Source organism: Somniosus microcephalus, chromosome 13 (genome assembly GCF_052327205.1).
Source record: "Somniosus microcephalus isolate GS21.2 chromosome 13, FLI_Smic_1.0, whole genome shotgun sequence".
Taxonomy (NCBI): domain Eukaryota; kingdom Metazoa; phylum Chordata; class Chondrichthyes; order Squaliformes; family Somniosidae; genus Somniosus; species Somniosus microcephalus.
In genome coordinates this window covers 98,997,657-99,018,657 of record NC_140999.1, presented here as the reverse complement: position 1 = coordinate 99,018,657, position 21,001 = coordinate 98,997,657, and positions in this window count along the sequence as shown.

Genomic DNA, 21,001 nt, shown 5'->3' with positions numbered 1-21,001 from the left:
AGCTGCTGGGATGCGGACCATGGCTCTGTTGGAGTCAGAAGGAAATTCCCTGGTACACGTAGTGGCTGGCCATATACGAGCTCCACCGAGGACGATTGAAGATCTTCTTTAGGCGCAGTACGAAGACCCAAAAGGACCCATGGAAGCCTGTCCACCCAGCCCGCGCCTTGAAGGCTGGCTTGCAGTGCGGCTTTGAGCGACCTGTGGAATCGTTCGCACAGGCCGTTCGCCTGTGGATGGTAGGCAGTGGTGCGATGTAGCTTGACGTCGAGCCCCTGAGCCACAGCGTTCCAGAGCTCCGAAGAAAACTGCGGCCCACAATCAGACGAGATGTCCGCCGGTACCCCGAAACGAGTGACCCAGGAGGAGATGAATGCCCTGGCGACGTCTGCGGAAGTGGTGGATGACAAAGGAACCGCCTCCGGCCATCGAGTGGTGCGGTCCACCATTGTAAGAAGATGAGTAAACCCGTGCGAAGGCGGAAGTGGCCCCACCAGGTCCACATGCACATGATTAAACCTACGTTCCGGAACAGCGAAAGTGGCCAATGGAACCTTGACGTGACGCGGCACCTTGGCCTTTTGGCAGACCACGCAGGTGTTGGCCCAGTCGCGAGCATCCATGTGCATGCCCTGCCACACGAATTTGGATGACATCAGCCATTGCGAGGCCTTCATGCCAGGGTACGACAACCTGTGTATGGTGTCAAAAAATTTTTGGCGCCAGGCAACCGGCACGATAGGGCGAGGATCTCCTATGGAGACATCGCAGATTAGCTTAGTGCCCGCAGCATGGAATTTGATGTCGGCCGTTTGGAGGCTAGAGGGGTTGGTTCTGTATGACTGGACTTCCGGATCCGAGGCTTGATCCGCAGCCATGAGGGCATAGTCGATGCCGAGCTGGACTGCATGAATGGTCACGTGGGAGAGGCAATCCGCCACCAGGTTGTCTTTACCGGGCATGTGCTGAATGTCAGTGGTGAATTCTGAGATAAACGTCAACTGACGTTGTTGCCGAGCTGACCACGGTTCGGCGGTCTTGGCCATAGCGAACGTTAGTGGCTTATGGTCCACAAAAGCCGTGAACGGACGTCCCTCCAGCAAGAACCGGAAATGGCGGATGGCCAGAAAAAGGGCCAGCAACTCCCGATCGAACGTGCTGTACTTCTGTTAGTTTTGCCGTAGTTGATGGCTGAAAAATGCCAGCGGTTGCCACGTCCCCTGGACCCACTGTTCCTGCACTGTGCCGATGGCACAGTCTGACGCGTCGGTGGTAAGGGCGATGGTGGCACCTGGCAGCGGGTGCGCCAGCATGGTTGCGTTGGCTAAGGCGCCTTTTGTGTCGACGAACGCCCGGTCCATGTCGACCGTCCAGCTAATCGGATCCTTGCCGGACTTGCCCTTGAGGGCCTCGTACAGGGGCTGCATGAGCAGAGCTGCATTAGGGACGAACCGGTGATAAAAATTTACCATCCCTAGGAACGCCTGCAGGGCCTTGATGGCCTGCAGGCACGTGAACGAAGTAACTGCCTCCACCTTCGTTTGCAGGGGAATTGCGCCGTCCGATGTGATGCGATGGCCTAAGAAATCAATCTGCTGCAGGCTGAACTGGCACTTGGCCGGGTTGATGATCAAGCCGTGTTGACTGAGGCATCTAAAGGGGGTGCGCAAATGGCAGATGTGCTCCTCTTCATTAGGGCTGGCGATGAGGATGTCATCGAGGTAGACGAATAGAAACTTGAGATCCCGAAGCATGGGGTCCATCAAGCGCTGGAAGGCCTGTGCAGCGTTCTTCAATCCAAACGGCATCCACAGAAATTCAAACAGGCCGAATGGGGTGATGACTGCAGTTTTCGGGACGTCTTGCGGGTGTATGGGTCCTGGTGGGAGCCACGGACAAGGTCGACTTTTGAAAAAATGGTATTTCCCGCCAAATGGGCAGAGAAATCCTGAATATGAGGGATCGGGTGCCGATCAGGAGTAGTGGCGTCGTTCAGGCATCGGTAGTCGCCGCAAGGCTGCCATCCGCTGCCAGGTTTCAGAACAATTAGGAGAGACGAAGACCAGGGACTATTCGACCGGCGAATAATCCCTAGCCACTCCATCGTGTCGAACTCTGCTTTCGCAGCCGTGAGCTTGCCAGGTTCGAGGCGCCGGGCCCGTGCGTAGACCGGGGAGCCAGTAGTGGTGATGTGATGTTCGACACCATATTTCGTGGCCATGGAAGAGAAAGTGGGTCTGGTCAGGTCTGGGAAATCTCTGAGGAGGCGAGTGAAGTCATCCGGAGGTGGGAACGCACAGGAGACAGTGCGCGACACGGTGTTACCGCGGTGGCACAGGATGGAGTGAAAAGTGGCCGCATTGATTAACCGGCGGTGCCGTACATCCACCAGGAGGCCGTTGGCGCACAAAAAATCCACCCCGAGAATGGCTTGAGAGACTTTGGCCGTGATGAAATCCCAGTAAAACCGCTGGCCGCCGAAGCACACCTGGACCCGCCGTCTTCCGAAGGTCCGAATGGCCCCACCATTAGCCGCCTCAAGGGAGGGGCTGTGCCCCCCGGCTTGTAGGTCAAGATTTGACGCGGGTAGGATGCTACACTGCGCCCCGGTGTCGCAGAGGAAACGTCGACAAGATAGGGAGTCGGTGATGAAGACGAGTTTTCCCGAATTATCGATTGCCATCGCAGCCACGGGGTGCTCGTTATAACCGGTCCTCTTTCGACAGGGTGGCTGCTGTTTCTTTTTGAGCGAAAAGCTGCAGGGAGGGCGGCAGCATCTTGCTTTTGCACCAAAACGGGCATGGTAGAAGCACAACCCCGCAGGTTGAGGGGCTGGAGCAGCGTCTGTGGGGGATGGGCGCCTCGTGGCAGCGAAGTACTGCTGTGTCACCGCAAAGATCTTGTCCGCTTCGGCAGCCAGCTCTGCGCAGTCTGTGACTTCCGACCTGGCGAGGGCAGCCTGAACTTGCTCCGGTAGCTGGCTGAGGAATAGCTCCCTGAAGAGGAAGCATTCCGGTTCGGAGCCCAGTAGTGTGAGCATTTGGCTCATGAGCTCGGACGGCTTGGAGTTCCCGAGGCCGGGCATAGCGAGCAGCCGGCGGGCGTGCTCCGACTTCGTGAGCCCGAAGACCTGTAACCACCGCGCCTTTATCGTTTCATACTTGCGATCTTCTGATGGATTACCAAGCAGGCTGACGATCCGTGAGGCTGTGGCACTGTCGAGGGCGGAGACCACGTAATAGTAACGGGTCTGATCCGTAATGATGTTCCTGATTGCGAACTGGGCTTCAGCCTGGATGAACCACGCGGCTGGCTGTTGCTCCCAGAACTATGGTAGCTTCAAAGCAACGGTGTTCGATTCCGTGTTCAGTAACTTCTGCGAAAACCGTTCTCAAAAGTCGGGGTCACCAATGTAGGAATGTCTAGTTCCTATCCAAAAGACTGAGGTCCACTCAGGCGATCTAATAAACGAGGTTTAATGAAAACTAACAGAGTTTAACGGATAACTACAGGAGAACATCGAATATAGGTCTAGTCAGTTCGGGGGCTCCACGAGGACTGCTTGGGTGGTCCCGTGGCTGACGTCATCACGTCATCACGTTTTTCCCACCGGTGGGGGATCACGTGATGAACGGCGTGACGTCATCGCGTTTACCCGCGCTATTAAAGTGATCGCGCTCTGTACATGTAAACAGTGAAAACAAAGATACAGACTCAGGCTGTAGCTAACAGATTATTAAAGGGAATTATATACAATTGATCGGAGTCCCTTATTGGCTCTGCCACAACATTGGGCCAGAAATTCCAGAACGGGGCTTGCAGCGCGTGCAAGCCCCGTATTTACACTTACCCCGCACTCGTGCCGATCAGCTTCTGGGACGCCTGAACTTGCAGAAATAGAAAGCACATTCCCGGGCAGCGTATGACGTCACGCCGCCCAGGAGTGCAGCCAGCGCGAAGCCAGGAGCGTGCAGTGCAAGTGAGACACGCCCCTTGAGGCCTCAGTTTCACTGGACACGCCCCCAATGTTTCTGTCAAGCTGCTAAGGATTTTTACATGCGAAGCAGCAGTTTAAATAGGTTTTTGGAAGTTTTTTGAAGATTTTGGTAACTTTCATAAACTTTTTAAAATGTTTACATTATTTTGAGTAATCTGAAGTAGTTTTAAAGAGAATTAAAGCAATTTAAAGACTTTTAAAAGCCCTAAAAGAATTTTTTTAATTCCATTTATTTATTTAGCAATGTCGTCGTCATACGTGTCTTCACACTGTTCCCTTTGGGGAACTGTATGAAGTGGTGGAAGGATTTATGGCCATGATTAACGCTCATTCCGTGACCGTAACCATCTTTGAACCAGCCATTAGGGCGGTTAGTCCTATGGCGGGAGGGTTTTACGGGCTCCCACAAGGTATACAAGGAGGGGGGGCCACCCACACCCACGGACGCAAATATCCCACTGGATGTCAACCCAGAATTTAGAGCCGGAGCTCCGACTCCACTTGCCGGGACTGTCTGGAGCGGGGTTCGAAACCCTACCCTGATCTGGCCCAGCGGTGGGGATCCTACCGCTATGACAAAGGCCCAATCCAATTAGCAACGTGAAATGGCAGCATAGGGCTCCAGTCACGGGGAGGGAAAAGGCGCAGGAAACGTATGGGTGTCACCTTTTGTGCGGAGTGGGCCTTTTGCGTAGCAGTAAGCATCCCCGCCGCTGGGCCAGAAGGAGTAGGGTTTTGAACCCCACTCCAGACAGTCCCGGCAAGTGGAGTCGGAGCTCCAACTTTAAATTCTGGGTGGACATCCAGCGGGATGCTTGCGTCCGTGGGTGTTGCTGGCCCCCCCCACCTCAGATGGGTTGTGGGAGCCCGTAAAACCCGCCCGCCATAGGACTAACCACCCTAATGGCTGGTTCAAAGATGGTTACGGTCACGGAATGAGCGTTAATCACGGCCATAAATCCTTCCACCACTTCATACAGTTCCCCAAAGGGAACAGTGTGAGGATACGTACGATGATGACCTCTTGCGCAATGCACCTCCTTGGACCCTCAGTCGCAGATGCGAGGGGGCAAGTTGTGCAATTGTTAAATTTTTTATTTTATTGACATGTAAAATTTTGGCCCAGTAATTCCCTTCCAAATGCGCTAGTACGGCCGGGGTACTTATGCATCTGGCTGGATGAAATGCCGGTTTTCAGCATGCACAGTGCATGTGGGGAAAACCGGCATTTCCTGTCCTCTGAACGAAAGGGTTCAGAGGCAGAACGCGTGCGACTGCACAGGCAGCGCGTGCGCAGTATAATTCGCCGCTTTCATTAATGCTTTCAGTGAGGTCCAGTCATTACAACTTACACATGAAAAAAGCATGGGTACAGTTGCTCCAGAGGCTGCGGAGGAAGATATTTCTTATCGTGGAGCTTCTGAAAGTATGTATGTCTGTATATATTCCTTTGCGTGTTATGTATATATTCCTTTACTTATGTGTATGAATGTACTATTTAATTATGACTTTCAGAGAAAGTAAGTTATTGGAAAATCATAATTAAAAATATACATTCATGCACATTAGTAAAGGAATATAAAACATACATACATATACGTAAAGGAATATATGTTGACACACATACATAACTCATTCTCACATTCCATTCACACAGCCACAATTGCTCCTTCTACCTACCGTTCTGAAAACCCGCTTAAAAAAAAAAAATTAAAGTTTAAAACTTAGTTAAAATTTCTTAAAATAACTTCCCTCCCTTTCCCAAACCTAAATATTGCATTTCATAAGCTCCTCCATAAAATATATCTCCTTTCCCAGCCAATGAACAACTTTACACTTGCTTTTTTCAAGTGCAAGTTCTAGGGACTTACCCTCACTCAATCCATCAGTGAAATCTACAAAGTTCACTGCGCAAGCGCTGCCGGTGCAGTCGCACGCGCTGTGAATAGACCTCGGGTCTGGGAATGCCGGCGTTCCCCGCATGCGCTGTTCCTGCTGAACGCTGGCATTTCCAACGGCCAGATGCGTGAGTAGCAGCACGGGGCAGGTCCTCGGCACTCCAGGTGACTGCTGGTGATCAAGGATGCATTCAAGATCATTTTCTGGAGCAATATGTTCTAGAACCAACAAGATGGCAGGCCATACTTGTTAGATCCGTGATTCTGAGAGTATGATGTTTTTCAATAACCACACGGATGCTGTAACTTAACAATCAACAGGTATTTACTGGAGTAGGGTACTCTCAAGACTGGGGGTACAGAGGCATGCTCAAGGCTTATATACAGGTGTGGTCACTGCCGGTACTACAGTATACAGGAGCTGTAAAAGTAGTTCTCTCTTAAAGGTACATACACTACAATTCCTCCCCTTTTAGATTAGCAGTACCCATAATATTCAAATAACAATTAACACTTTAACATGTACATTAAACAACAATAGTCCATTTATAGATTCAGCCTTTGGGGCGGCTTCCTGATCCTTTCAGGATAGCGCCTTTCCTGAGGTTCTTGTTCTTGGTGCGGAGGCGATTCTGGCCCCTTTTCGTCGGTTAGTTCATCGGTTTCCACTGCTACTGGTTCGGAGGTAGATGCTACCGGTATGTCGGGTTCATCCCCAGGTACGCGAGACATGGGGTTGACTCGTTCCTGTGACGCTAAGATCTGATTGACGTGGCGTCTCACAATGTTCTCCCCGACACCCACTGTGTACATTAATGGCCCCTGCCTTGTGCAAATCATTCCGGGTTGCCATTTCTCTGTTCGGTAGGCACGGGCCAAGACTGGTTGTCCTACGTTGAAGCTCCTTGTCGGCTTCTCATTGATGTGCTGGAATTGTTTATCCTCAACATTTCTTCGCACATTTGGTCTGAGCAAGTCCAGACGAGATCTCAACCTTCGGTTAAAGAACATCATGGCCGGGGTCTGGTTGGTAACTGCATGTGTCGCGTTTCGGTAGGCTAATAAGAAATTGTCCACCTTATGCTGCAGTGGAATTTCATCATCGCACATGACCTTTATCGCCTTCTTAAAGTTTTGTACGAACCTCTCAGCTAATCCATTTGTGGCTGGATGATATGGGGCAGATGTGTAATGCCTTACCTCATTCCTTCTCATAAATTTTCGAAACTCTTCGGACACAAACTGTGGTCCATTATCAGAGCAAATCTGCTCTGGCAAGCCGTTCCTGGCAAATATGGTCCGTAGGACTGCAATCGTTTTCTCTGTAGTGGTTGAGGACATTTTTATCACCTCAGGCCATTTCGAATGAGCATCTGCTGCTATTAAGAACATTGAGTCCATGAATGGACCAGCAAAATCAATATGCACCCATTGCCATGGAGAGGAGGGCCACTCCCATGGGTGTAGAGGGGCATGTGGTGGTGCATTTTGGACATTCTGGCATCCTGAGCAGCTCTTGGTTAGGTCTTCGATTTGTTGATCGATTCCTGGCCACCACACATAAGCCCTAGCAAGGCTTTTCATTTTCACTCCCCCCAAATGACATTCATGAAGCTCATTTAGCACTCTCTCCCTTAACTTGGGTGGAATCACCACTCTGGATCCACACATCACTGTCCCCTGGCATACTGTGAGCTGAATAAAATATCTTGATAGGGTCCACTGCTGGTGCTTCCTCCACAGTAGGCAGTGGCAGGCGCGATAGCCCATCAGCGTTTCCATGCTGTTTCGTGCCTTTATATTCTATTTCATATTGATTCGCCCCTAGAAACAGGGACCATCTTTGTAACCGTTGCGCAGTCATCACTGGAACGACCTTCTTAGGATTAAAGATGGAGACAAGTGGTTCGTGGTCAGTCAGCAAGGTGAACTTCTGCCCATGCAGATAGTGGTTGAATTTTTTTACTCCCCATACTAGGCTGAGGGCCTCCCTGTCAATCTGGGCGTAGTTGCGCTCGGCTGAGGTTAGTGACCGAGACGCAAAGGCTACTGGCCTCTCCAACCCGTCTGGGAATTTGTGCGGCAGCACCACTCTAATACCATAGGGTGATACATCACATGCCAACCGAATTGGTAGTGCTGGGTTGAAATGGGCCAACACTCTTTTGATGTGATCAATTCTTTACACTTCTGGAAAGCTCGTCTACATTCGTCATTCCACTTCCATGGTACCCCTGTTTGCAGTAGGGTGTTCAGTGGGTGTAATACCGTGGACAAATTTGGTAAGAACTCATGGTAGTAGTTTACCAGCCCGAGGAACGACCTCAGTTGTGACACATTTTCCAGTGCTGGAGCCTTGACTACTGCCTCAATCTTTTCAGGGGACTTATGTAACCACTTTCATCGATGATGTGGCCACAATATGAGATCTGCTTCTGGAAAAACTCGCACTTGTGGCGATTAGCTTGTAGCCCATATTCCTTTAATCTGGTGAGCACCTTCTCCAAGTTGGCGAAGTGATCACTGTCATTTTCGCCCATGACCAGGATGTCGTCCAAATAACACTGGGTCCCTGGAATCCCTTGCAGGACTTGATCCATCGCCCTTTGCCAAATAGCCGGAGCCGATGCTACCCCGAACACCAGCTGGTTGTATTGATAGAGACCTTTATGAGTGTTGATCGTAAGGTATTGTTTCGAGGCTTCTTCTACCTCCATTTGCAAGTACGCCTGGGCTAGATCAATTTTGGTGAAGTGTTTACCTCCAGATAGCGAGGCGAAAATATCCTCAATTCGTGGAAGCAGATATTGTACCATGTGAAGGACTGGGTTCACTGTCAACTTAAAATCCCCACAGATGCGGACCTTCTTTGGTTCCCCAGGCGTATTACTCAATGACCTCTTCATTACAGGAACGATGAGTGTAGCCCACTCGCTCCAGTCTACTTTGGACAGTACTCCTGAACGTTCCAACCCTTCCAGCTCTGCTTCGACAGCTGGTCTGATTGCATAAGGCACTGGTCTGGCCTTAAGAAACTTTGGGCTTGCATTTTCCTCTATTTTAACCGTTGCTGTTATGCCTTTTAGTGTTCCGAGTCCCTCCTGGAACACTTCTTTTGTGTCAGTTATCATTTTTGACAGTCGTCCAGGTGTGACGTCGTCATCCTTTTTGGCCTCAACCTTCAGTGCCTGTATGGAATGCCAATCTAATTGTATCTTCCGGATCCATTCATGTCCTAGCAGTGGCGGTCCTCCATCTTGCAATACATATATGTCCATTTTAGGTATTTCCTGGCCTTTGTATATCACTTTCACCCTTATGTTTCCTTTGGGATAGACTTTTTGCCCCGTGTACGTCTTCAAGACAATCTCTGTAGCTTTCAAGGGTATATGTGAAAATAGCCGCTTGTAGTCCCTTTCGTTTATGACTGTTAGGGCTGATCCTGTGTCCAATTCCATTTTCACTTGGACTCCGTCTATCTTGAGTGTAACCCAGATAGTCTGGTGATCCTCCATTTTGTTTACCTTATGTAGTTTCAGACAACCCAGCTCCTTGCTTCCGGAGTCTGTGTCACTTTTCTGTTCATCTGAACTACTGTCCATCACCTTGTGTACCTTTTTGTACTTCTCCTGTGGAGATTTCTTGCTGTTGGTTTTCTTCCCAGACCTGCAGACTCTTGCTATGTGTCCTGTTTTTCCACACTGTCTGCACACTTGGTCCTTGAACCAACAATCCTTCTGGTCGTGTGTTGTTCTGCCGCAGCGATAACACTTCCCTGTTCCATAGGACATTTCATTGGTGCCATATTCTTGCGGTCTCTGTTGTATCTCTGCAGCGCCCCTTGCGGCTGCTTCGTGTGATATTGCCATACTGAAAGCCTTGTCCAGCGTAAGATCCTTTTCTGATAGAAGCCATTTCTGGGTTCCTTCACTTTGCAGCCCACACACAAACTTGTCCCTTAACGTATCTGCTAGTCCCACTCCAAACTGGCAGTGTTTCGATAGCTTGCGCAGTTCCGTTAGGTACTCAGCATTGCTTTCGTCTTTGTGTTGGTTCCTTTTATGGAACTTAAATCGTTCTGCTATCAGCAGCGGTGTGGGGTTTAAGTGGTCCTGTAGGATTTCTACTATGCTTTCGAAATTCTTGTTCACAGGCTTCTGTGGGGTTATTAGATTTCGCAGTAACCCATAAGTTTTTGCACCCATGGAATTTAACAAAACCAGTGCTTTCCTAGCATCTTGCACTTCATTCGCCCTACAGTACACCTCAATACGTTCCACATATGTCGCCCAATCTTCGACTTCATTGTCGAACGTAAAGATACTGCCACTCTTCGGCATCCCTGGGTGTGATTTAGCTGTCAAAAATGGCGTCTCCCGCGCTTTCCCTTCTTCTCCGCTGGCACAAAATGGCATCTCCCGCGCTTTCCTTTCTTCCCGCGCTCGCCCTTCTTCTCCGCTGCGGCTTCTAAAAATGGCGTCTCCCGCGCTCTTCCTTCTTCTCTGCAGCTCAATGGCATCTCCCGTGCTCTCCCTTCTTCTCCCCGCGGACACTGTTCAGCCCTTGAGCCCTGGCTGCTGCTTTACCCTCTCTCTCTCCGTTTTGTTTTTCCTCGACGCCGCTCGATTTTCAAACCCCGGCTGTGCCCTGTGCGCTTCACCCTCTATCTTAGCCCATCGACGCTGCTCGGCTTTTTCTCCGCCGTCGGTCGGCTCGAGCCGCTGCTGTCCGGGAAGGTTCTGCGCTGTACCTGTCGTCAGTCTGTTGCTGATCGTCGTGGCTGGGGAACCAAGCCCAGCTCTCCACAGCCTCCCCTGCGATGTTCACTCTCTGCCGGACGACTGGGCGGTTGCTCATGGTCGACGCCCGTGCTTCTGACCTCGGCTTTCTTCCACCGCCCTTATTAAGTATGTGTATTGTATTGAACAATTAACACAAAGACTTAAACGTATAACTCAAACAGGTCTTTACTGGTTGGAGGTAGGGACTATACATAGATCTTCACTTCATGCCCACAGGCGGGAACTGAGGGGGATCAGTACCCACAGTACTATTTATACCCCTATGGCCAGGAGTGGTACTGCGTATCACTACGCCCAACAAGTAGTGCAGTCCTGTCCATAGGTTCAAAGTAGCACACATATTACATACACAACATTCCTCCCTTCCTAGCTTTACAGTCATCTCCCCATTTAACATAACGTAATAACATATATACATATATAACTTCAGGTTTACATAACAGAATAACATAGATACATAGATAACTTCATGTCAAAACAGATCACAGATTCAGTCTCTGCGGAAAACAGTTCACAGATTCAATCTCTGTGGTGTAGTCGGTTCACGTTGCTGGAGTGACTCATTCAATAGTCCTTCCATGGATTTAACAGTTTGAACTTCCGAACTGAATTGGCTCCGTTCGGAGGGACCACGTGTGTGATCTGGTAGAGGTGATAATGGTTCAGATGGGTCATCTTCTGTTTTTACTTTTCCTTTTCTGCTTCTTGGAGACTCTCTGGGCTCCATTGTCAGCTGCCACAGCTGCCAGCTGCATGCGCAGTTCCTCCTTCTCTTCCTCCTGCTTCCGTCGTAGAGCCAGCTTCTCCCGATGTTCCGTAGACTTTTGGTGCTCCTCCATGATTTCTGCACTTTGGGAGTCGAAGTTACAAGCTGGGCAGGACAGGACATCGTAATATTCGGTGTCGTCCTGAGCTAGACCAGTGAGAGGGTCGTCTATTTCCGCCATACCCAGCTGGACGTTAGCCAGCTCTTGTTCCAAATCCAGACATCTTTCCTGAAGAGACTTCTTCATGTGTACCTCTGCATCCAGCTTTTTCTGGGCTTTCAGCAAGTCGTTTACTAGTGACCTCATTTGTGATTTTAATACTTCAACTTCCTTTGGAGATTGATTGATCGGACTATGCAATCCCTCTACCGGAGCAGCTGTTTCAGCGGTCTGTTGTTCTACGTTGACGTGAGTCAGCGTACTTTTGGCATCCAAGGGCTGCTCTGTTGCAGTCATCTCAGTCTGTGTTGCCACCTCAGCTCTTCCAATAACCTTTGAGAGCTCTGAACCCCTTTCGTTTGAATATTGAAGTTCATGTTCAAGTTTTTCCCATTTCAGAGTCCTGTCCTTCAGCATATGCAGGAGTAGGCTGACCGTTAACTCCTCTGACATCAGACGTTTTGTGTGCTCCTGCTCCATTTTCTCCATCAGCTGCTTCTGTTGTCTTTCCAGATTCTCCAACTCTATATCAAAGAACTCTTTCGTTGCATTCAACTCTTGCTCAAAACGGCGAAGCATTTGTTCTAATTGCTGTTGTAGTTTGAAATGGAGTTGAGTTCGAGCCCGGTGTCCCTCAGAAATGGGCACATCAGTAGACTTGCCAGACTCAGAATCCACAGTTAAACTATGTTGTTGTTGCTCAGTGGAATTCTGTGCTGAAACTTTGTCTTTTGCACCTGAGTTGGGCTTACCATCATCCGTTCCAGAGTCTGGGCCGACTATCTTCACCGAGTTCTCACTCGTTATTGTTTGTAGGAAATGCCAGTCCATATTCATTTTCCTAATCCACTCCCATCCTAGTAGTGGAGGACCTCCTTCAGATATCACATATAAGTCCATTATTTGACTGTCTTCGCCCTTGTGGACCACTGCAACCTCTATTTTCCCGATGGGGTACACTCTTTGCCCCGTGTATGTTTTCAATATAATCCCCGTATCCTGTAGGGGAATATGTTGGAATAACTTTCCGTAATCTTTCTTATTTATGACCGTCAATGCCGATCCAGTGTCCAATTCCAGTTTTACTTGGACTCCTTCTATCTGAAGAGTGACCCAAATTGTTTGGATGTCTGCACCCTTACCAGCGTTGAGTACTCTTAAGCTAGCCAGTTCATTACAGCTTAAGCTAGCCAGTTCATTACTGCTAGCATCTGAATCGGACTCCTGTTCGGTCACCTTGTGTACCTTTGCGTATTTTCCTTGCGGTGACTTCTTGTTGCTGGTCTTCTTCCCTGACCTGCATACTCTAGCTATATGTCCAAGCCTACCACAAGTTCTACATTCTTGGTTTTTAAACCAACACTGGTTCTGATCATGCGTTGTCTTTCCACAACGATAACATTTGCCAGAACTCACACCCAATTTGTGTGCACTGAGCTCCGGTGACCGTAGCTGCATTACTGCCGTGCCTCTCGCTGCGGCTTCGTGTGCTGCTGCCATAGTGACCGCCTTCTCAAGCGTCAGCTCATTCTCCTCGAGCAGTCGCTTTTGTGTATCCTGTTTAAATAAACCACACACAAATTTGTCTCAAAGTGCCTCTGTCAGTCCCGTTCCAAACTGGCAATATTTCGCTAATTTACGCAATTCCAGCAAATAATCAGCATTGCTTTCATGCTGTAGCTGCCTTCTGTCATAAAATTTAAATCGTTCCGCTAGCATCAGCGGCGTGGGGTCCAGATGATCTCCCAGGACAGTAACAATCTCATCGAACGTCTTATCCGCCGGTTCATCTGGTGATAACAGGTGTTTCAATTGCCCGTATGTCTTCGCACCCATTAAATTTAATATTGTTAGTGCTTTATCAGCCTCACGAATTTTATTGGCCTTACAATAATTTTTAACTCGTTCAACATATATGGCCCAATCTTCGATGTCACTATTAAAGTTGCTAATATTCCCGTGTTTAGGCATTGTAGTACTTTATCAGATTTGCAATTTCTTAAATTTTTTTTTTTACTGTAATCCAAGATGGCAGCTTCCCGCTCTTGCCGTCGTCCTCCGCCCACAAAATGGCGGTTTTCCCGCTTCTGCCTTCTTCCCCAGCGGTTTTCCCGTGAAAAATGGCGGCTTTCCTGCGCTTCTCGCTCTCCCCGCCCACTTCAATGGCGGTTTTCCCGCGCTTCTCGTCGCTGACTTTCAGCCCGACTGCGGCTCTTATCTCCTGTGCGATCGCTGGTGCGCCGCCCGCCCGAAACGGTTCTCAGCCCTTATCACCGGTGCGATCGCTGGCCCGCTAAGTGCCTCCCGCTTGAAGCGGCTCCCGGCCTCTGGCTCACCCGCTCGGCGGCTCTTGCTCGCTCCCTCCCGGGCTCTGGCTTACCCGCTCGCGCCCTCCCGGGCTCTGGCTTACCCACGAGGTTATGGAGGCTTCAGGGTCCTAATGCCTGTCGCTTCCAGTCGCTGGAAGCTGTCAGGATTTCTGCTGCCCTTCAGTTTTCAGTGGGGTGTTGAGGATTGGAACCTCTCTTCAATGTCCTGTCTTTGGACGAAGCCGCTGTGGAATAACTGCCGCAGGGTTCGAACCGACTCGTCGCCAGTATTAAGTATGTGTATTGTATTGAACAATTAACACAAAGACTTAAACGTATAACTCAAACAGGTCTTTACTGGTTGGAGGTAGGGACTATACATAGGTCTTCACTTCATGCCCACAGGCGGGAACTGAGGGGGATCAGTACCCACAGTACTATTTATACCCCTATGGCCAGGAGTGGTACTGCGTATCACTACGCCCAACAAGTAGTGCAGTCCTGTCCATAGGTTCAAAGTAGCACACATATTACATACACAACAGCCCTCCTGGTGCGAATCTTTGAAGGGAAATGCAGAGTTGCAGGTAGATTCGAATCGACACTCGTCGCCACTGTTAGATCCGTGATTCTGAGAGTATGATGTTTTTCAATAACCACACGGATGCTGTAACTTAACAATCAACAGGTATTTACTGGAGTAGGGTAGTCTCAAGACTGGGGGTACAGAGGCATGCTCAACGCTGATATACAGGTGTGGTCACTGCCAGTACTACAGTATACAGGAGCTGTAAAAGTAGTTCTCTCTTAAAGGTACATACACTACAATTCTAGATTTAGTAATGAGTAATGGACCAGACTTAGTTAATAATCTAACAGTAAGAGAACATTTATCTAACAACAATCATAATATGATCAAATTCAATGTTAAATTTGAAAAGGAGAAACTTAACACAGTAACTAAGACATTAGGTTTTGGTAAGCCTAACTTTAACAGGATGAAACAGAGGCTGATGACAGCAAACTGGTCAAAACTGTTATTGGGTAAAACCACAGATGAACAATGGGAGGTGTTAAAAAAAACTATTTAGCTTAATACAGGACCAGTATATACCCTTAAGGGGCAAGAGCTCCAATTAACAAATAAAACAGCCATGGTCGACAAAAGATGTCAAAGATAACATAAAACTCAAGGAAAGAGCAGCATACAAAAGTACAAATAAAAGTGTAGATATAAAGAACAGCAAAGGAAGACAAGAAAAGATAGTAAGAGCTGCAAAAAGAGAATACGAAAAGAAACTTGCGAGGGATATCAAGATTAACACAAAGTTTTTACAATTATATTAGAAGATAAAGGGTAGTCAAGGTTAATGTGGGCCCTTTAAAAAGAGATGCGAGTAATGTTGCAAATGGAAACAAGGAAATGGCGGCTTATTGAATAATTACTTTGTGTCAGTCTTCACAGTGGAGGAAGAGGATAATATACCTGACATTCCAGGGAAACTAAATGAATCAAGGACTGGAACTCACTAATGTAAGCAAGAAAACAGTATTAGAAAAAATAATGGCACTAAAGACTGACAAATCCCCAGGACCTGATAGTTTCCACCCCAGGGTTTTAAAGGAAGTAGGTGAGGAAATTGCAGATGCTTTAGCCATAATCTTCCAAAGCTCCCTTGATCCAGGAATTGTCTCTTTAGTGTAGGGGGTTTGGCGTGTGGCCAGTCAGTTATGCCCCTGACTGCCTGTAAGCGGTTCAAATTGCTCCCACACCCCTGGGTTCTAGACACTGGACTTAGGTGCAGGCGGTGATACAGAAAATCGAGTAGACAAGTGGTTTGGTGTAAGAAAAACCAAGATTTTATTAAAACAGAAATAAAACACAGTCTTATGAGAAGTTACTGGTAGAAAATTACAGGCATAAACAATAATTATACTTATACAGGGAATGGGGAACACACGGCACATCGAGGGAAAAACTACTACAATAACAATCCCCTTATCCTTATCCCACCCCCTATACTTAACTAGATTAAGCTATGAGGGGCCAGGAATTCATGCTCACCAATCCAAAGCCTGTTGCTTTAACAGTTGCGAGTTTTGAGGTTTGGTCTCCTGTCCTTTGGGGTACTCCGTCGCCACGTGGTCTCAGGGCGCGGTGCTGGAGCTGTTGCTGCGAAACACCTTTCCTCTCCTCAGCTACCGTCGTCGTCTCGTCGCGATGGGTTCTCTTCTTCTCCCTCGGGCGGTCGTTGGCGGTGACAGGGCGGTTGGCAGTCTTCACTGCTGGTTTGATTTTACTACCCAAGCGTCAAACGCCAGCATATTCGTCTAAATTCTTCCCCAAACGCCAGCTTATAACTAGGCGTTTGGCTTTTATCAATGCGTCTTTTGCTGCCCTTCTTTGCTCTTGTCGGGTCTTTACCCTCTTCTTCGTCTCATTTCGTTTCGTGGCCCGTGTGTCCTGTATGACTTTGGACTCGGGTCTCGATCCCCTCCCGCACTTGGTATGGATGTCCTTGGTTGCAACTTAATGTGGGGAGCGAGAAGAGAACCCACCACGAGGCCAGGGCATGAGTACGGGCAGCAGCAGCCCAAGGCCAGACAAGAGGTCAGAGTCAAGAGGTCAAGAGAGCGATTGCTACTGATGGGCCTACAATTATACTCCTTCCGAAGGCCCTTATCTGTGTGCCAAATCAGGTCAGTCCATTGTTTAACTTTTGGCGGGCTGTTTTAAATGATTATACCAATCTAAACTAACTGGCTTTAGATGGCTGTTTATCGCACCTGATGGTCTGATGTCCGAGTTGTATTGTCATTAATGCATTTTAATCGGCCTGTCCAGCCTTGGTGGCTTCCTTAAGCTGTTTCCGATTATTTATGCGGACAAACTAATGGCCTTATGCTTAGGCCTAACTGGGTTTGATCTGTTTGGATCTGACACAATGCATATTCAGTGTTTGCCTAGCTGTCTGGCTTTTCAAACACAAAATCCTTTTCAGAGAAATGCATTTTAAGTTTCGATTTCCCAAAACTGCCTGCTCTGTGCTGCAGAGTCCAAGCTTGTAAAATCTTACAGGCTTTTGGTCACGAGGTGCGGACGCCATCTTTTTGGGTACCCTTTTTAAATTGCCCATGCAGGGTCCCTTTTATTAATAACCTTGGGGGAATGTGGGAATTTTGCGAATCTTACACTAGATTGGAAAATTGCAAATGTGACGCCATTATTTAAGAAAGGTGAGAGGCAAAAACCAGAAAATTATAAACATGTTAGTCTTGAACATCTGTTGTGGGAAGTTATTGGAATCTATAATTAAGGGCAGAGTGACCGAGCACTTAGAGAAATGTAAGCTGATTAGAGGGAGCCAACATGGTTTTGTAAAGGGCAGGTTATGTTTAATGAATCTAATTGAACTTTTTGAGGAACAACAACAACAACTTGTACTTATATAGCGCCTTTAACGTAGTAAAACGGCCCAAGGTGCTTCACAGGAGTATTAAAAGACAAAAAAAATTGACACCGATCCACATAAGGATAAATTAGGGCAGGTGACCAAAAGCTGAATCAAAGAGGTAGGTTTTAAGGAGCATCTTAAAGGAGGAAAGAGAGGTAGCGAGGTGGAGAGGTTTAGGGAGGGAGTTCCAGAGCTTAGGGCTTAGGCAACAGAAGGCACGACCACCAAATGTTGAGCGATTATAATCAGGGATGCTCAAGAGGCCAGAATTAGAGGAGCGCAGATATCTCGGGGGGGTTGTGGGGCTGAAGAAGATTACAGAGATAGGTAGGGGCAAGGCCATGGAGGGATTTGAAAACAAGGATGAGAATTTTGAACTAAAGTAGTAGACAGGGGAATGTATATGGATGTAGTTTATATGGACTTCCAGAAGGCATTTGCTAAGGCTCCATATCAGAGACTGTTAGCTAAACTTAAGCTCATGGAATTGAAGGCAAATTATTGACCTGGTTAGGAGATTGGTTAGACGGCAGAAGACAGATCACTAAATTGTAGTGGTCAGGTATAAAAATTAATCAATAAGGCCAATGGAATGTTAGCCTTTATATCTAGAGGGTCAGAATATAAAGGGGAGGTAGTTTTGCTACAGCTATACAAAGCCCTGGTTAGACCACACCTGGAGTACTGTGTACAGCTCTGGGCACCGTACCTTAGAAAGGATAGACTGGCCTTGGAGGAAGTGCAGTGCAGATTCACCAGAATGTTACCAGGGCTCCAAGGGTTAGATTATGAGGAGAGGTTACATAAACTAGGGTCCCTGGAATATAGAAGGTTAAAGGGTGATTTGATTGAGGTTTTTAGGATTTTGAAAGTATTTGCTAGGGTAGAGAGAGGGAGATTTTTTCCACTGGTGTTGGGGAGTCCAGGACAAGGGGACATAACCTTAAAGTCAGAGCCAGGCCATTCAGGAGAGAAATTAGGAAACAATTCTTTACACAAATGGTGGTAGAAGTGTGGAACTCTCTCCCACAAAAATCAGTAGGTGCTAGTTCAATTAATAATTTTAAATCTGAGATCAATAGATTTTTGCTAGCCAAGGGTATTAAGGAATATGGGGGGAAAATTCGGTTGGTTTGTGCCTCCCGTTAGGGCCTTAAGAGGGCGCTAATGGGGTGCAAAGCAACTAGCGCCTGGGCGCGCCGATGTTTGCGCCGCTCGCAAAATTGACCCAACATTTTGCGGCGGCGCTAAACACTACTTCTACGATCTCCTGCGCCCGCAGATTGTGATGTCAGTCGAGCGTGCAACGCCCCGGTAGTGCCCAGGACCGGATATTGAGTGGCGCCCCCTGCCTTACCGCCTGCTGCTAGCAACGACAGGTTGAGGGGAGCGTTTTGCAGTCGGGAAGGGACTGGGGGGCGCTATTTAAAGACGACCGCTTCCTGCCTTTTTTTGTCGCCGACATTTTTGCACCATGCATTCTGAGTGAGAGAGAGAGACTTCTGGAGATATTCAACGCTGTGTTGAGGAGTTTTGGGTACTGATGTGCCAAATAACTGCCCGAATCCGAAGTTAAAGCTTAAGACTGAAGCCTTTTATTAAATAAGAATCATGGCAGAGTTAATAGAGTCCATCATCGACCGAGCCCTTGGTAGAACATACCAGAAGAGGGACGGGGCCAGGGAGGAGCATTAGTGGTTCCCCCTGGTGGAACATTCCAGACATTACAAGTGCAAGTTCAAATATCAGAACACAGTTATTTCATCACATTCACCCCCTGCTATAGATTCAGTCTGTCAGGTGGTCTGATAATCCTCTGGGAACGACGTAACTCTTGCTGAGGCTCCTCCCGGAGTACTAATTCCGGTTCATTCAAATTCCCAGAATCATCAGTATTTTCCACACTGAGGGTTTGTGTCTCTGAAGGTCCAATACCACGATTGAAAACTCTACTCTCAGAGTCGAACTCTTTTCGAGCTCCAGCAGGTGCAAGATCTTTAATAGAGACCGTATCCTCTCGCCCATCCGAATATTGAATATACGCATACTGGGGATTAGCATGGAGGAGTTGTACTTCCTCCACCAGTGGATCAGTCTTGTGGCCTCTCACATGTCTGCGCAACAACACAGGGCCCGTGGTCGTCAACCATGTGGGTAACGATACTCCATTTGTAGCTTTTCTTGGAAAACTAAACATCCTTTCATGAGGGGTGGCATTCGTCGCTGTACACAAAAGAGACCTTATGGAATGCAGCACGTCTGGCAGGACATCCTGCCAGCGAGAGGTCGGCAGGCCTCGTGACTTCAGAGACAGTACGATAGCCTTCCACACTGTCGCATTTTCTTTCTTGACCTGCCCATTACCACGAGGGTTATAGCTGGTAGTTCTACTCGTTGCAATCCCCTTCGATAGCAAAAACTGTCGTAATTCTTCGCTCATAAAGGAAGAACCCCTATCACTATGTATATAGTTAGGCATGCCGAACAAGGAAAACAGTTGGCAGAGGCATTTAATTACAACAGCACTAGTCACATCCAGACAAGGGATAACAAAAGGGAACCGAGAGCACTCGTCTATAATATTAAGAAAATAGACATTACGGTCGCTCGATGGAAGGGGACCTTTAAAATCGAGACTCAAATGCTCAAATGGTCGAGTTGCTTTAATAAGATGAGCTGGCTCGGACGGCTTATAGAAGCGGGGTTTGCATTCAGCACAAACATGACAAGTTCTGGTCATTGTCCGGACCTCCTCAATAGAGTCGGGTAGATTGTGGGACTTAATGAAGTGGTTCATTCTGGTAACCCCAGGGTGGCAGAGTGCGTCGTGGAGACTTTGAAGCTTATCTGTACCTAGACTAGCACATACTCCTTGTGACAAAGCATCCGATGGCTCATTAAATACTCCAGGCCTGTACTGAATATCATAGTCATATGTTGACAGTTCTATTCGCCATCTTAAAATCTTATCATTTTTGATCTTGCCTCTCTGCTTAGTATTGAACATAAAGGCCACAGATCGCTGGTCAGTAATGAGCGTAAAACGTTGGCCAGCGAGACAATGTCTCCAATACCTGACTGCTTCAATAATTGCCTGTGCCTCCTTTTCCACTGAAGAATGTCGAACTTCTGGTCCTTGCAATGTACGAGAGAAGAAGGCTACTGGTCTACCAGCTTGGTTAAGAGTTGCTGCCAACGCAAAATCAGATGCATCACTTTCCACTTGAAATGGGATCTTCTCAACCACGGCACATACCACTGCCTTCTCAATGTCCCATTTGATATTAAGGAAAGCCTCCTGAGCTTCCGCCGATAGCGGAAAAGACGTCGACTTAATAAGAGGTCGGACTTTATCTGAGTAGCTAGCTACCCACTGGGCATAGTACGAGAAGAATCCCAGACACCTTCTTAAGGCTTTTACAGTGTGAGGTAAAGGTAATTCCTTAAGTGGGCGTAATCTTTCAGGGTCTGGCCCGATTTCCCCATTCTCCACAACGCAACCAAGAATACACAAACATGTAGTATTGAAGGTACACTTGTTTTCATTGTAGGTTAGATTTAACCTCTTTGCAGTCTCTAGGGACTTCGCGAGATTTTGATCATGCTCCCGTTGG